At 45.0% G+C, this 17,610-nt stretch overlaps 1 protein-coding gene across 6 annotated transcripts in view; it reads left to right on the top strand.

Moving 5' to 3' along the window:
- The first annotated feature begins 912 nt into the window (after window positions 1-912).
- DOP1B (DOP1 leucine zipper like protein B) overlaps window positions 913-17,610 on the top strand; it is a 299,309-nt gene continuing 282,611 nt past the window's right edge. The window contains exon 1 of one of the 6 annotated variants that reach the window (XM_029603491.1): window positions 913-1,113. The gene's annotated coding sequence lies outside the window, so the exon portion shown is untranslated. Of the gene's footprint in view, window positions 1,114-8,313; window positions 8,543-8,562; window positions 8,695-8,775; window positions 8,886-17,610 lie in introns of those variants that run through there. The other 5 variants (XM_029603487.1, XM_029603486.1, XM_029603490.1 and 2 more) reach the window with 5 other exon arrangements.

The raw sequence follows: 17,610 nt of genomic DNA, 5'->3' as shown, positions 1-17,610 counted from the left end.
CTCCTGGCCAGCCTAAGTCTGTATCCAGTTCCCAGCCTGTGTCTATATCCAGCCCCAGTCCCTGTTCAATATCCTGCCCAACCTGTGTAGGTATCCAGTCCTCGCCCGTGCCAAGGATCCAGTCCTCAGTTCCAGCCTCATCCAGTCCTCAGCTTCTAGCCTGTCTCTGCTACAATGTCTAGCCTGTGCCTGAATTCAGTGTTATGAGTCAGGAGGTGGACCCCTGTTCTGAGGTAGAGTCAGCACTACCCAAGAAGGAGTGAACCCTCTTAGGTCTCTACCATCGGAGGGCAAAGCTCGATGATGCAGACGTTGAATGAAGACTTCACCCTGGAAGCTTGCGATCCCACCATGAGGAGCCCAAAGGGACCCGGCTGCTAGGACTTAGGAGACTCCCTGAAGACTGAAGGTAGGTCTGGATGCAGGCGCCTCCTGCAGGTCGTGGATTCCAGATGGCTGGCGCCTCCAGCAGGTCGTAGTCAGTCCAAGAGTGGGAGTCAAAGAATAGTCAACAGCCGGTCCAAGGGTCGAATCCAAGAGGAGGGTCGTCAGCCGGTCCAGGAGTAAGCCAGGAAAGTGGTCCGAAACCAGTCCAGGAGCAAACCAGGAGAAGGGTCAGAAGCCGTTCCAGAATCAAGCCAAGGGAAGCACAAAAGCCGGTCCAAAGGTCAAAAAGACAAGATTCAATCCACAGGAAGGAGAAGCAGTCAAACAAAACAAGGCTAACGGAGCTCAGTAACAAACCCAGCAAGGTGCCTCAAAACCAAGGCAAGGTCTGAGAAGCAGACCTTGCCTTAAATACCCAAGTCGAGGGAGGAGTAGACAGGTAGGAGCCACGACAATTTCCTGTTGTGGCCCCTTTAAATTAAATCTTCAGCCGCATGCGCGGCTCTAGCAGCCTGAAGGGGGAGGAGTCAGCCCGGCCGAGCAGGATCCATGCGGACGGGCTCAGCAGCGGTAGCGGCCGCACAGGAAGCGTCAGCGAGGGCTGCCTGCACCAGCAGGAGCCCTGGAGGAGGACCAAAGCGGCCTGCCAGTACCTGGCCCCGGTTGCGGACCGCTGCGGCCGGCGGCCATTATCCTGGCAGCGTCAGCGGCGTTTCGCTGCCTCAGGTGAGGAGCCGGTCCCAGTCGCGGACCGCGGCAACCAGCAGCCATAACATTCAGATCCTGCCAGTGCCTGCCCTGCCTTGTCCAGCCTCGACCAGACGGTCCTGCCTCATCCAGCCTGACTTACCTTCAACCATGATGTTCTGCCAAAGAAACCAAACCCTATAGTCCCCTAGAACCCAAGGGCTAAACCTGTGGGGGAGGCTGCTGGCTAGGCAGAATATAAATCCCAGTCCAGCTGTGCGGTCCTGCTCTGCTCCTGAGGGTGTGTTCCCTGACCCCAGCAGGGCAAACGTCCAGCCATTTCAGAGATTACTTTTAACTAATGCAGCATGAATTTATTTTTATTTAAGCTTTCCTGTTTGAGGTCCCTAAATCTTGAATGAATGTTTCCACTTCTTTAGCCATCTCGAACATGGTGACCTTTCCCACATGCGTCACAGTGCAGCACATGTTGCAGGCTGTGCTTTCTCAGCTGTTTCTTCATGTGCAGGAAACTCTGAGGCATTCTATGCAAATCAATGGCAAAATCTTGGAAGACATGTACTTTCTCTTGGAACATCAGCTCCTGTTTTTTTCCTGTTAGCCTCCATGACTTTAGCTTTATCAGTGAAATTGTGAAGTTGCACAACCATTGCTCTACGCCTAGCCTTCGGGGCCAAGGCTCTGTGCATTCTATCCAATTTGAGCTTTCCATTGGATGTTTCACACCTTTGGCAGCCATGACACAAAGAACAATGCAGGATCAGTTCCTTCTCCAACCTCTCGACAATTCTAATATTATTATGGCAACTGTGATTTTGGAGATAAGAAAATAAGATACACCATACTGGGTCAGACCAAGGATCCATCAAGCCCAGCATCCTGTCAGCAATAGTGGCCAATCTAAGTCACAAGTACCTGATAAGTAACCAAACATTAAATAGATCTCATGTTACTAATGCCAACAATAAGCAGTGGCTATTCCCTATTGATTAATAGCAGTTTATGGGCTTCTCCTTCAGGAACTTGTTAAAACCAACTACACTAACTTCCATAACCACATCCTCTGGCAATGAATTCCAGAGTTTAACTGTACATTGAGTAAAAAATAATTTTCTCTGATGTGTTTTAAATATACTACTTGCTAACTTCATGGTGTGCTCTCCAGTCCTTGTATTATCTGAAAGAGTAAATACCTAATTCACATTTACCTGTTCAAGTCCTTTATGATTCTGTAGACCTCTATCATATCCCACCTCAGCCGTCTCTTCTCCAAGCTGAACATCCCTAACCTCTTTAGCCTTTCCTCATAGGGGAGCCATTCCATACCCTTTATCATTTTGTTTGCCCTTCCCTGTACTTTCTAAAATGCAACTATATCTTTTTTTAGATGTGGCGACCAGAATTGTACACAGTATTCAAGGTGTAGTCTCACCATGGAGCGATACTGGGGCATTATGACATTTTCTGTTTTATTTGTCACTCCCTTCCTAATAATTCTGTTTGCTTTTCTGACCTCCACAGCACACTGAGCTGACAATTTCAATGTAATGGAGATCATCTTGTTTTTTCATTAGTAGCTTGTTAGGTTTCTCCAGTGTCTCTCTCTTTTTTTTTTTTTGTGTTACACCAGTGAGAGAAATCTCTGTATTGTGACCTCCCCTCCCCGCTTCCTAGCTTTTAACCAGTTACCCATCCACAGTAAGACTTCGCCTCAGAGTCTGAGCAATGAGCTGAAGACTGTCCTTTTGGCCTTTGGACTGAGATGGAAGGAGGGGGTAAACACCCTATCTCCCTCCCGCTTGGGGACATGATGCAACTACCATTCCTACAGCAGGATGAAACGGTCGGCAAAAAAAATCCCCATCAAAATGAATGGAAAATATTTAATGAATAAACATGGCATATATTTTTGGTGTGACAGCAGAGGGATCATTGGACATTTAGAAGATTCAGGCCTCTAGGAGGGAGGGGATCTCCCTCTGAAAGATGCAAGCTCCTCTCAGATGCATCACACAACACTTGGAGCTAGCCAGGGAACCTCTGTGCCTTTAAGGGGATGATTCTGACAGCAGCATCCCATCTGTCCCATTCCCTTAAAGCAGTGGTTCTCAACCTTTCTAATGCCGTGACCCCGTAATACAGTTCCTCATGTTGCGGTGACCCCTCGCCCCGCCCTCACCCTGCGAGGGCGGGGCGAGGGCGGGATGAGGGTGGGGCTTTGGTCATATGGGGGCGGGGTTATGGATGGGGTTGGATTTTAGTGCATATTTATTTATTATGACATTTATAAACAGAACCACCATTCCTCATAAAACAATAAAATTAAGAAACATAAAGCATCAGTTATAATAGTAAAACCATACTAATAAAAGAATACTTTAAAATTACTGATAAATAGAATTTCTATTAATTAAAATCATATACATTTTTATAATTTCCCAAACACCAATAAAATATTTCAAAACAGCACATATATCAAATAACACACAATAATTAAAACTAATAAGGATTTTAAAAAGCCCCTGCTGTCCATACATGGGAGCTCTTGATTTCCAGTCACCCTGATATTGTCGAGGATTAGGAGGTTATCCTCTCTCTCTCACACATACTCACATGTCCATTCTCTCTCACACATATACTGTCACATACATACACATTCATGCTCTTATATGCACCATAACCTCTCGCTCTCACAGACACTGACAAACTCTCAGGGTGTAAAACACTCTCTCCCCCCCCCCCCCCCCCACTCACACACACTCTTACTCCCCTGGATTTTCTCATACACACTCATGCTCTCACTCTTACTGGCTCCCTCACAACCTCAGAGCCTCTCAGATAAAACTCTATGCAGCAGAAATAATGCTGAATGTTGAGAATTGTGTTATGCAGACTAATCTGGAAAATGCACTAATTTCTACATGAGTCATAATGAATCAGTCCTCAGCTGCAGGCTTCAATTGATTATCCTGGCTCCCTTTAATTTAATGTTTGCCAAATACAGTTCATGTGTAACAGCAATCCTAATTCTCCACCAGATCAAGCTGATTTCACATCCCACTTCATACTTTGTCACCTCCAGCTGAGTAAAACAATTAATCTAATTATTGCCACTGCTGCCACGTGGCTATTGGGGAGGCGCTGATTGCTGCTATTGGCACTGAAGCCCATTCTGCTGCCTCCTCTGTGCAGGCCCCCTAGGTTTCCACTTCCTCCATGTTGATCTCGTACATTGTGAGATCCGCCATAGAGAAAGTGCTACTCTTGCACATTCCCAAAGATTACATGTACCAATCAGTAAAAAGTAATTTATTTTTTTTTACATCTGCTTCCCTTTATTTTTTTGCAATTTCCTTTTATATTGCCTTTTTTTCTGTTTCTTTTCTCTCCACCTGTCTTCTTCCCTCAAACACACAGTCAGGTTCTCATTCTCACATGCATTTCTCTCTCACACGCACATACACACACAGGATCTCACTGTCACATGCTCTTTCTGTCATGCAATCATTCATACACACAGTCTCTCACTGGCACAGGCTGTCTGAGTCTCACACACAGGCTCTCTCACACCCCCACATGCTGCCTTGCTCAAGCACAGGCTCTCACTGTCACATGCTGTCTCTTTCACACACACAGAGGCTCTCACATGCTGTCTCTGCAAACACACACAGTCTCTCAATTCACTCTCACACACAATCTCTCAACTCATCTCATACTCGCACACACCTCTCTCTCACCTCTGGGCCTCTTCTTTACGGGTTGCCACAGGATGGGCTCTGCAACGGCCCTAGTCTTCCCGGCCCCGCTGCTCCTCTTCTGCACGCGGCTGACGCGCCTCCTCCTTCCTGCCCGTGCGGCTCCGGCAACATTTGTCTTCCGGGGCAGGGCGGGCAGGAAGTAAGTAGGAGGAGCACCGCGACGCGCTCCCTTTTGGGGTTGGAGGAGGCAGGTCTCCAGCTTTGCCCTGCCTCCCCGCAGCAGCCGCGGCGCCGCAGACCGGCAAAAATCCCCAACGGCCCGGTACTGGTCTGCGGACCGGGCCGTTGGGGTCGGTCCGCAGACCAGTTTTGGTCGAACGACCTGTGTTTTGGTCGTTCGACCCCCGCCGGGGTCGCGACCCACAGGTTGAGAACCGCTGCCTTAAAGGATCAGGGGGTAGCACAAGACAGTGGCATACAGGGAACTGGCAAAGAGAACTGGGTCCTTGCAAAACCCTTTGTGCCCAGTTTCACTGTGATGTGTAGAAAATTCTGTAATCCAAACAAAACTGCAAAATACCTTCATGTATTTACAGAAAATTAAAGATTTCCCATAAAAAAATTGAGCAGGCCTTATACAGTTCTCAGGGAAAAAAAAAGAAACAAGCCTATAGCAGCAAAATTTTTTATCCTGCCACCAGGTCAGAAATGTAATCTGACCAGAGATAATACTGGGCCTCACCAGAACCTGGTAATTATCTTTGTTATTATTTGTTCTGTAATTTGAAAATCTTTTTTTTTTTACCTCTTTGTGTATTACTCTGGTGTAGCCTGTTCAAACTGTTATACCAATAATATTTCTTTAATTTTCAATCTAGTGACAAACATATGGTTTAGAGCAGGGGGTAGGTGACTTTGGTCCTTGAGTTTCTGCAACCAGGTCTGGGTTTCAGGATATCCACAATGAATTTGATTCCATTGTATGCAATTATATCGCATGCATGTTCACTGTGACTATCCTGAAACCCAGACCTGTCTGCGGCACTAGAAGCCCGGAACTCCTACCTCTGGTTTAGAAACTGCTGAGAAGGAAACCATGTTGAGGTGGCAATGATTTACAGTCAGCTTTGCAGAATTAATTTATTTTGTTAAAAATAAGCAACAGGCCCTATCTAAGCATTGCAGTAAGACAGACTGTATATGTCTTGAAGAGGTCTGAGGTAAAAATTGAAGAACAGTAATTCACCTTTTCAACAATAGAGGGTGCTATTGGGCAAACAGGCAGGAAAGCCTCCCTTATGTAACAAAAGATAACCAGCTAAAATGAACCACTTATCTTACTTGCACTGGGCCCAATGTGATAAGGTGCGCTCAGCAGAGTGTGCAGTTTTACTTGCTGTCGTGCGCAGGCTTTTTCCATGCAAATGATACTCGCAGTGCAGCAAGGAATTTTGCATACAAAAAATGTGCATAGAAAACTCTTATGTTCTGCTTAGCACCCTTGCATGGAAATTCCATGCTAATGAAAGCATTAACTGTTAAACACCCCCCCCCCCCCCCCCATGCAGAGAAGTGCACTGGCTTAACTCAGGTTTTCTTAGCGCTGGAAATGTTATTCCAAGTCAGAGGTGCAGTAAAGTTTCCAGCACTTCTATCTGTCAATCACGCTGATACAGTACAGTGCTTTTCTGTGCACCCTCCGACTTAATATCATGGCGATATTAAGTCGGAGGTCCCAAAAGTTAAAAAAAAGTAAAAACAAAAAAAATTTAAAATCGGCCCGCGGCTTGAAAACCGGACGCTCAGTTTTGCCGGCGTCCGGTTTCTGAACCCATGGCTGTCAGTGGGTTTGAGCACAGACGCCGGCAAAATTGAGCGTTGGCTGTCAAACCCGCTGACAGCCGTCGCTCCTGTCCAAAAAGAGGTGCTAGAGATGCGCTAGTGTCCCTAGCACCTCTTTTTACCGCGGGCCCTAATTTAAATATTTTGTTTTAGTGAATCGCGCGAACAGGAGAGCGGGCACTCGCCCGCTCTCCCGTGAACTTTACTGTATCAGCCTGTATGGGCAGAAACCGAAGTTTTTGTCCTGGAACTTGCAGTTGGGATTTATGCAAAGAAAACATTCTTTTCACACACAAAATATGTTTTCTACGCATAAATATGATTTATGTGCACAAGAAATGTTTCTGCACTGAAAGCATTTTTTACGCACATAAACCATATTTTATGCACAAATCATGTTTTATGTATGTAAAAGTCTTTTATGTGCACAAAATAGGAGTTTTGTGCACATAAATCATGTCCTAGAGACTCCTGTACTCCCCGAGTTTAAAGGTGCGATCAGCATGTGCTGAATGCACATTTTAACTTGCGTTTGTATGCACATTTTCCAGTTAGCACACCTTTTAACACCTGATGCAAAACAACATAGGGTGTAACATTTTTTTTAACCTGTGCATTAAGAAACTCTCCCCATGGGGCTCTCAGTGGGTTTTTGAAGATTGACTCCCAAGTGTTCTCTGATTCGCACGACAGCTCCTCCCAAGCAAGCCATGTAGCCAGCAAAGACATTGCTGCTGAGACCACAAACACATAATATGACAGCATTTAAAGACCTCAGAGTCCATCCAGTCTGTTTCCTGCTGCAAAAGCCCAGCTATGCTTGAACATTTCCTGCGCTGCTTTACAAGGCGTCTTTGATGCTTATTCATGGCTTTCTTGAACCCTGTTATTGTTTTTGCCTCCACCATCTCCCGAGGGAGGCCACTGTAAAGAAATATTCTCTGTTACTCTTGAGCCCTATCTCCTCGGAGCCTCTGGCTCTAGAATTTTCCTTTCTCAAAAATGTGCTTATTTCTTAGGCATTATTTATATACGTTTGAGATATTTAATGTATCTATCATATCCGTGTAAAGAAAGAAAATGCTTACATATGGACAGCAATAAAGAGTTACCAAACAAAAAATATATAAGGTGATACTTTTATTTGGATTAATATATTTCTTGACTAGGTTTTGGGAACTAAGACTCCCCTCCTCGACTTTATACATGGCCAGTGCAAGTGAAGCTCACATATAACTGGTTCAGCCTTTTATGTCCCCATGAGACCAATCAAAACATCTGTTTATCTGATGCATAACTTTAGCATGCTATGTTCAGGGGTGGGGAGAGATATTTGGAACTTATCTGGGTTTTGTTTGGCAGCAAAACTTTTTTTTCTTTAACCCCACAGTTTCTCCCTACTTCTTTAGAATCAGAGCTGGGATTCACTGCCTTGATTCTTCATTTACATGTAGCTGGGGATTTGTATCCTCTTTATGTCCCCCCGCCCCCAACACTCACAAACAGACACAACATATCTAGTTTGGTCTTTGTGGTCATTGCTGTGATGATTGGAGGCCAGGGGCCATGCACCAGGCTCCCTGCAATCATGGGCCTTGAATTTGGCCGGCAGGTGTCACCCTTCAGCATTGATCAGTCTACCGTTTATCGTTTTTAAAGCCTATAGCTCCGTTCCCTTCCCCTCCCCTCCCTCCCTAGGGGGAGGATTCAGTGCTTGATCCACCAGGCCAGCTTTGCTGTTTGCGCTGATAGGGTTACAGAGACCTTGCACTACCCGACCAGATGACTGAGTGCCAGGGTAAGTGCCACGTGTACTCGTGGGTTTGGATAAAGCCAGCTTTCGGTAACTGGCACTGCTCTGTGCACACCTCCTACTTGCTGCTCCAGCAGCAATACGAGTAATACAGGTAAGGCGAGGCGTAGCTGACTGTGAAGGACGAGGTCTCTCGGTCGCGCATAATCCTGTATGGAGAAGGATACATTCAAGCCAGCCGAGTGGAAAGCAGACGCGGGCAGCCGGCTCTTCTCTTTGGCGGCCCTGCCAGGGGGGGGACAGGGGGTAAGCAACGCCACCTTAAGCCTTCCTCGGAAGGATTTAGGCCGGTCCACTTTAAACGTAAAGAGGAAGCTGCTGGCAGCGCGAGGAAACCGGAAGGGGGGGGGGAGAAGTGAGCGAAGCCAGTGACGGACGGAGCCGCAGCGCCGCTGGCCGAGGTGAGTCCCGGAGCCCCACCCGCTCCAGCGGGGAAGGTAAACGACCCTCCCACCCCCCCCCCCGCCCTTACGCCTGAGAGGGAGCCGGCCCGGGCCGCAGCTGGGAGTGGGGGCGGCGCCGGCCCAGAGCCCCGGGAAAGAGCAGCGCGCCTCGCCTCGTTATCCGGGAGGCAAGAGCAATAAAGTGACCGGAGGGGAGGAAGCTCCAGCGGCGCTTCTGGTCCCTGCACCGCCTCCCCCCCCCCCCCCTCCTCCAGGGGGCATGCAGAGGTCTGCCCGGCACCCTGCCCTCCTGGTAGCAGACGAGTTCACGTTATCCGCTCAAGACCTATTTGAGAAGCTGGGGAGGGGGGGAAAGTGAACGAAGAGGGAAGGAATAAGCCAGGCAAGTGAGGAGGGGTGGTCACGGAGTGTTTGCTGGGGCGAACAGGAGGAAGCACCTCCCGCGCCTCATTTTAGGGAGCCCCCCCCCCCTCAACATTATAATTTCCTGTCAGCCAGTGCCCCAGAGCCCGCAGCAGTCAATTTGCCCCGGGCCACATGCCCTCCTAAGGTAGGCCTTGAAAGTGTCCGTGCTCTTTACTGTGCCCAGGTGCCGATCACCTGAAGGAATCAGGGAGAGGCTTCTGATGGTGGAACATGGCAGGTCTGTGGCAGTCTTTACCTTGTTGCCAGCACCTTCCTGCAGGTTAAAGAGCACTGGTACCTACCTGATGATTGTTTATGATCCTGACTGGAGGCCCTCACTCCCATTAATCTTAGACTGTAAACCTCAAAGGTTCCAGGCTTGTTGATGGGAGAGAGGGGTGTCTTTAGAGAATGGGGAGCATGAAAGGGGGGGGGGGGGGGATCTTGGTGAAAAAAACACTTGGGAACCATTGAGCTGGAGTAATCCTCTTTTCACATGTTGTAACAGGATTAAATGTGCTTTGTTTATGGTTAAGCCCTAGAAATATCCCTGTGCCCACTTTGTGAGGGGTGGCACATGGGTGTCACATGCCAGGAGAGAGGCAACATATGGCAGATGGTGACATGCAGAGCATTACAATGGACCTTAGAGTTGCATTGTCCTGTTAAACTGGGAATGGTTCTGAACACACATTTGGCCCAATGATCCTCTTGTAGTTGTAAATATTAACAAAAAGTCACCGGTACTAATAATAGATGTTTTTTGCGATACAAGAAAATTGGGATTTTCTGTTTCTAAATGCTAAACTCTTCTTTGCCAGAACTGTTAGGTCCAGAATTGTTCTGGAGACGGAAAATTGGCAATAGACAAGCTGGGCTTCTGTGTTATTGTTGCCCCTGCAGGGAGGTGACAGGCCTGTGATAAGAGGATGTCAAGAAAGACAGCCTGCAAGTGTTTGCCTTCCAGGGCCACCTCTGTTTAACATTCTTTCAGAGAACATCTGTTGGTGGAGAAACTGTGCAGCTTTGCTGAGCTGTTTATGAAGGTGGCAGCTGGCTATTGAAACAATGTTTAATCAATGTAAAATCTCCTGGGGTCAGTAAAAGAACACTCCCAGCCAGTGAAGCCATAGATGACAGTGTACAGTAGTTTTTTAATATTCATAGCCAGGCTCTGAAAAGAGAAATCACATTTGCATGATGTCATTCTTCCAGTACAAACACACTGCTCTTTGCATTGTCATACATAGGAGACATGAATGTGGCCACCTCTGGTGTGGAAAGTAGCTGCCGGACTTGGCCATTTTGTTTCAGAGTAGTGAGTAGCACTTGCTTGTCTCCAGTTCAGCAGAAAGAAAGGCAAAACCAGTGCACCTGTTCCAGTGCTGGAGATAAAATGGATGCACTCAGACACTTCTCCTGCTTTAAAGTTAGCATGCGAACAGGCAGGCACTTTCAACTGGGAGGATGCTGAGGTTTCACTTGTTGGGAGACTTGTGTGATGAGAGTAAGAACCAGCACAGTATGGAGAAGCGGTGCTTTAGAACATTCTCTTTATGTTACTGAGCATGAAATTGGGGGGGGGGGGTGTGAGACTTTTACTCCGCAATGAGTTGAAGGTAGAGATTTTCAGTGTTGATTAGGTATCTTTTTATGGAGGGAAGGGGGAATCTTTGGCTTGTAAGCTGTGGAGTGCTGTTGATTTTTAATTTTAAAACCAGTAGCATAGCTTGTCAAAAATGATGGGATGAAAAGGCCTGATGAAGTGGATAGTGACAGAATGAAAGGTTTACATGGAGACATATTTACATGTATAAGGGTGACAGTGATTGTGACTGGTGTATTTCTTTTCGCAATTACTCTGCTTATTGAGTGTGGTGTTGGTATTTGTGTGTGTGTGTGACTATTCATGGTATATGGTAAATTATGGCATGACGCTAGAGTATCCGAACTGAGTTGCAGTGTAACAATTATTGGTGTTCCCATGGTTGAAATTGGCAGTTGAGTAACACTGAGCAGCAGGTAGCAAACTGAATACCTCACCCACACAGTTGCCACGACCGGTCTGCTCTCACCACTGCACTGTGCCCCGACTCTGTGCATGTGTTGTTGGTAAGGGTGAATTGGGGTTGTGTGTATGTGGCCATCTAATTAGGTATGGTATGTATCTGCTGGTGTGTGTGACCACAGAGTGTGCATCTGTATGACTTGGCACATTGACTGTGTGTGGGTGTGTGCATGGAAGTGAGTGGGTAATGCATGTGTCTGTGAGTGGTGTGAGTTCTGAGTGAGGGTAGTTCTCTGTGACTCACTGTGTGTCAGTGTGAAGGGCTTGGGTGCTGTGTGTGTATATATAAGTGAGCAGGTGGAGTTTGAGTGATTTGAGCTGCTGGGGTTTATTATTTGACAGATTGATGTCCCCATGATCTCTGGCTTCTGCTTTAATCCTCCCCCCCAATGTCTTCTGCCATAACCTCTCTGCTCCCATTTCTCCCTCCCTCCTCTTCATCCCCACCTCATCCAGTGGTATCTGGTCTGCAACATCCCTGCATACAACTGCTACCAATGATGACCTTGCATCCTGTTCCAATTTTTTGGGCTGCATTTTGATTGTGTGGGCCGTACATGCGACTGCCCCACCTGCACTAGCCCTGAATGTGCACAGGCCAGCGTTAAGCTATGACTGAATGACACAGCAATAGCTGGCCTATTATATTAAGGTTGTCATTGTTTTCCTTTTAATTTCTTGAAGCTTGGGTGTAGTCCATGCCAGTACATTACAGCAGGGCATTCCTTTCTATTGTATGAAATCTTTAGTATTTGCTAAATACTAATCCATTTTAAGTGTTTAATTGTCGAGAAGACATGCTTACTAGGTTTTCTGTTTTGAATGAACAGTACTCATGAGATGTCTGTAGTTATTTCATGAGAATAAAGTGGGTGATTTTAATTGCCATTACTGGGCCATAATTTTCAGCAAAGGAAATTCTTTTATGAGCAACCCAACTGATACTGAGAAGTCTGTGACTTGGTTTAAGGCTTTGTTGTTTTATTGTACTTTCCTCTCAATACCAGTGGCCAGTGAAACTGGAAAGAAGAAGGCTGCAGGCCCCTTTTAACCAATCTGGAGACTTTTTTTTGTTTTGCTCACAGTGGATCTAGTGACTTTTTTTCAAGTAGAAATTGGCAGCACTGTCCGCAGTCTAATGTCAAGCTTCATGCTTGCAATAGATGAAAGCACAGGGTGGGAGGAGAAGTTACCAGCTCTGGTCATTTATCAGTGGTCAGACAGGTTTCCAGGTACTTTTTACTTTTATGCTGCGCACATTTTGGTATTTCCGAGAGCAAGGGTGGCCAAATCTAGTCCTTGAGAGCCACAGACAGGCCAGGTTTTCAGGATATCTACAATGAAGATCCATGAGAGATTTGCATGCACGGTTACTATTGTATGCAAATCTAACTCATGCATGTTCATTGTGGATTTCTTAAAAACCAGGCCTGTTTGTAGCTCTGGAGGACTAGAGTTGGCCACCCCTGGTGTAGGGCATCAAAGAAGCTGAAAAACATTGTACACTTTTCAAATGCTTCACTTGTATTAAAAATAGATTTAAATTGTCACATAAATGCTCCCCTCCCCCCCCCTAAATGTAAGAGAATAGATATCTTCCTAAAAGTGGATTATATTTGCAGAGGAACTGTGTGAATGGCTGAGAGGTTTGTGGAAACTTGGTAGTAGTTTCCGTAGGAGACTTCTGTGAGAAATAGATGGCTTTCTTGGTAAGAGATATTTGAAATCCTGCTGCTTGTTTGTTTTTGTGGATTTTTATTGTGGTTGAGCAGATTTATAAGCCTGTTTACTACAGGTTATCTCCCATTTCAGGTTTATGGGAAAATTGCTTAGTAAATAGGGGCCTTTAATTAGCAATTGAGCGAGTGTTTGTATAGGGATTAGAGAGGCAAAAATATCAGGTACAGAAAGGAAATGTGCCTGAGAGAATGACAGTTCTTTTTTTTTTTTTTTTTTTTTTTTAAACAATCTTTTTATTGGCAGAAAAGTGTGTATTTTTCTTCTGGTTTATTATTAAAACAAATTATTAGCATGTTATGGAATAGAAAGGTTTTGTATCAACAGGCGAAGTGTGAGCAGAAAAATAACTACACGAATATTTTTCTTTTGATTTTTAAAAATGTTTTCCTGTACTTACTGTAATTTTATACATTTAGCATTGCAACAGGGAGACAGCTGTTCATCTTTCTTTCAGTGACATACATCTTTGTTAGCAATTAGAACTCGAGGCCAGCCAAATGTTCTTTCCACTCATTTGGCTGGCTTCTTCAGGTAGCTAGGCTATAAACTTGCTGTATGCTGCCACAAAAACGTTTTATCTTTTGTAGGGAGGAATCCCTCAAATCAATTCTTTCCATCTCTAAAAGATTAATCTTAATGCAACATCCTGGTGTTTGTTGATCTAGAATTTCTTCCTGGTTTTCATGATTTGTTTTTCGCTTTGAGACTGCCAAACGTGTCTTACCTGTAAATGGTTTTTATCTGCCTGACCTTCTTCAGGCTCTGAGGGAAGTGACCCTGGGACCTCCCGTGCATAAAATGGATTGTGATGAAATAATTACTGTACATTCTTTTGGAAAGTATCCTTGCTGGTTTTGGTAACTGAGTAGATTGTTAGAAAGCTTGGGCTGATACAGAGAGGGGGACCTGGTGTAGGATTAAGTTCTGGTCTTGTAAGAATCGAAAAGGAAGACATGGAAAAGAGTTGAAGGGTCAGGTAAGAACATGGGAGGGCGGGGTTGGGGAACTGGTGTTGGGTTGCGATGGGTTTTGTATGCTTAAAGTAGAAGAATTGCAACTGGGCAAACTATCCCCATCTCTCTTATTATACTCCAATTCAGCAAAACTCCAGACTCAAAAATTTCGAGCCCACGTATTCATTGGAGATTGAAATTCTGCTCAAGAAGCTCAAGCCATCCTCTCACCCTTCTGACCCTATACCTTCTAATCTACTCATCTCCATCCCAAAAATCATTGCCAAGCCGATTTCTGAAATCATTAACTGCTTGCTCGCACAAGGCCTAGTACCAGACACTCTCAAGATCGTGATTCTCAAGCTGCTGCTAAAAAAAAAACCTAACCTCTCACCAGCTGATATAGCCAACTTACCATTCATCGCTAAACTCTTAGAAAAAATCATTAACAAGCAACTCTCAGAATACCTAGACATTCACAAGATTCTTGCTCCAGCACAGTTCGGTTTCTGCAAATTGCTTAATATGGAATCCCTTTTAATCTCTCTCTCAGACTCCATTATCCTTAGCCTAGAAAAAAGACAACCGTACCTTCTGGCTCTTCTAGATCTATCCATGGCCTTCGACACTGTGAACCACTCTATCCTATTAGATCGCCTCACAGACATTGGTATTACTGGTACGGCTCACAGATGGTTCAAGTCATTCCTTAGTAACAGATGCTCTAAGGTCAAAATTAACAACAAAGAATCTCACCCCGTCAGCTACACCTTGGGAGTCCCATAAGGTTCATCTCTCTCTCCAGCCCTTTTCAACATTTACCTCCTTCCGCTCTGCCAGCTTCTGACAAACCTCAAGCTAACCCACTACATCTACGCAGACGACGTACAGGTACTCATCCCTATCAAGGACGCCCTATCCAAAACCCTTAGCATCTGGAACAATTGCCTCCAAGCAATCAACCACCTCCTCTCCAGTCTTAACCTAGTCCTTAACACTAATAAGACTGAGACTCTCATCTCCCTTCTCAATTTAATTTCTCCCTGCATGTCAGAGACCTGGGCGTCATTCTGGACAATCAGTTTAACCTAAAAAAAATGTCAATACAACCACAAAGGACTGCTTCTTCAAATTACAGGTCCTGTAAAAGCTAAGACTCCTCCTCCACTTCCACGACTACCGTACGGTGTTACAATCTATCATCTTTTCAAAACTTGACTACTGTAACTCGCTCCTCCTAGGTCTCCCAGCAACTACAATCAGACCTCTGCAGATGGTTCAGAACGCCGCCGCAAGGATCCTGACCAACACTAACAGAAGAGAGCACATCACTTCGTAACTTACATTGGCTACCTATCAAATTCAGAATTCTCTACAAAGTCCTTATGATAATTCACAAAGCTACGCACAACCTTATACCTCTTGATCTTATCTTACCTCTTCGCTTCACCGAATCTTCCAGACCTGTTAGATCTGCTTACAAAGGCTCTCTCTACGCCCCCCCACGCAAGAAAACCCTAAGGAAACGTGCACTATCCACTGCTGGTCCCTCTCAATGGAACGCTCTTCCCTCAGATCTCCGGCTAGAATCCTGCCCACGAATCTTTAAAAAAAAAAAAAAAAACTCAAAACCTGGCTGTTCAAACAAGCCTTCCCATAACCAGACGATCCTTTTCAAACAAGCCTTCCCATAACCAGACGATCCATTCCTCCAATGCAGGAATGTTTTATCCTGGATCACTTAACAACTATGTTTACATACTCAAGGAAGTTCGTTCCTCCTCTCCTCTAGGTCATACTTGTCCGGAATGGTCTCTCCATCTAGATTGACAGGTCTGAACGTAACTTCTGACATTCTCACAGGCTTACTATCATCGCATATTCATTCTCATGGTTTTATTGTATTGAACTGCACTTTTTGATTATATTATAGGTTGTTATCATTGTATCTTTATGTTCAATGTCTCATTGGATTGGATTTTGTTTGTCTTCCCACTCCTTACATGTTCACTATTTAACAGTTTCCAATATGTTCTTAATTTTTATTCCTTTGCTCCCAGTTCCTTATTACCCTGTTCTTTGTAATGCTATTTGCAACTTGTGTTTCACTGTAAACCGATATGATATGTAATCTACCACATGAATGTCGGTTTATAAAAATCCAAAATAAATAAATAGATGGGTTAATTTGGTCTTTTTCTGCCATCTATTTATTTATTTTTGTTTCTTTTATTTTAAATATTTGCTTACTTTAAATTGAGCAAAAACCTCAAAATAAGGAACAAACCCTAAATAGGTAAACAAACTAAAAATACACACAATTTTAATACAATACAAAATAGAGGTCTAATCCCCACAAAGCACATTAAATAAGGAAAATACATAGTTTTATTTTGCTATCTAATCTAAACAAAATACAGGGAAGACAAAAACACAAACTACTATAGGGTCCTTAAACATTTCATTGAGGATACATTATACGTATTACAATAGTACCCACAATCTAACAGCAATACCAACCCAATGTAAAAAGCATGAGTAAAACCTGTCTTTTTACTTTAGCCGAACTAATGCTGTTTTTAAAATGGTGGGTGGACCAGAAAGCAGCCAGTCTACAGTACAGGTTAGTATATAGGGTCCAGTAGGGTGCCTAGATTGGGGGATTTAGTTCGGTTGGAGGCCCTCTGACTCAGAGAACCCATACCTAGGGCTCTTGGCTGTGGGGATTCCAAGCTAGGGTATGTTAAAACTAACTCCTGGAGCTAGTGTTAGTCTGTGGTATTGTCAGCATGGTGTTGGGATTTCACCCTAGACTTGAGAGATCTGAGTCTAGGACCAAGCTAGCACAGCACTATAGACCAGGGGTAGCCAACCGGGTTTTCAGGATATCCACAATGAATTTACATGAGAGAGATTTACAGGTACTGCCTCCATTGTATGCATATCATAAGAATCCATCTGGAACTGAGAGAGGAGGGGTGGTGTGTGATCCTTGATTGGGAGACCCGCCCCCTCTGATGTCACTGAGGGCTGTGACGGACGATAAACGGCGCCAGAACACCGGGTGCCTGCGCACAGGGATGCCACACACCATCACCACCGGGCTCCCTGAAATAACTAACAGTGATGAGAAAGACAGAGAGAAAAAAAAGGTGAAAGAATCCATCTGGAACTGAGAGGGGAGGGGCGGTGTGTGGTCCTTGATTGGGAGACCCGCCCCCCTCTGATGTCACTGAGGACTGTGACGGATGTTAAACGGCGCCAGAACACCAGGCGTCGTGCGCCGTGTGTCGCGTGCCAAAGGGGGCGTGACAAAGGGGCTTGTGCATCCCGTAGTGTTAACCATTCCCCATGTTCTTTTATATCCCTTGTTAACAATCCCCATATTTAAATGTTTAATGTATTTGACAAAGGTAACGCATGAGTTCCTGCAAATTTTGTTTAAATGTAAACCGATTTGATATGTAAAATCGAACACCGGTATATAAAAATAAATAAATATCAATCTCATGCATATTTGTTGTGGATAACCTGAAAACTTGTTTTGTGGCTCTCAAGAACCAGAGTTGGCCACCTCTGCTATAGACTGACA

The sequence above is a fragment of the Rhinatrema bivittatum genome, chromosome 5 (assembly GCF_901001135.1).
Source record: "Rhinatrema bivittatum chromosome 5, aRhiBiv1.1, whole genome shotgun sequence".
Taxonomy (NCBI): Eukaryota; Metazoa; Chordata; class Amphibia; order Gymnophiona; family Rhinatrematidae; genus Rhinatrema; species Rhinatrema bivittatum.
Note: the sequence above shows the minus strand (reverse complement) of the source record. Positions and strands in the feature narration are given on the sequence as shown.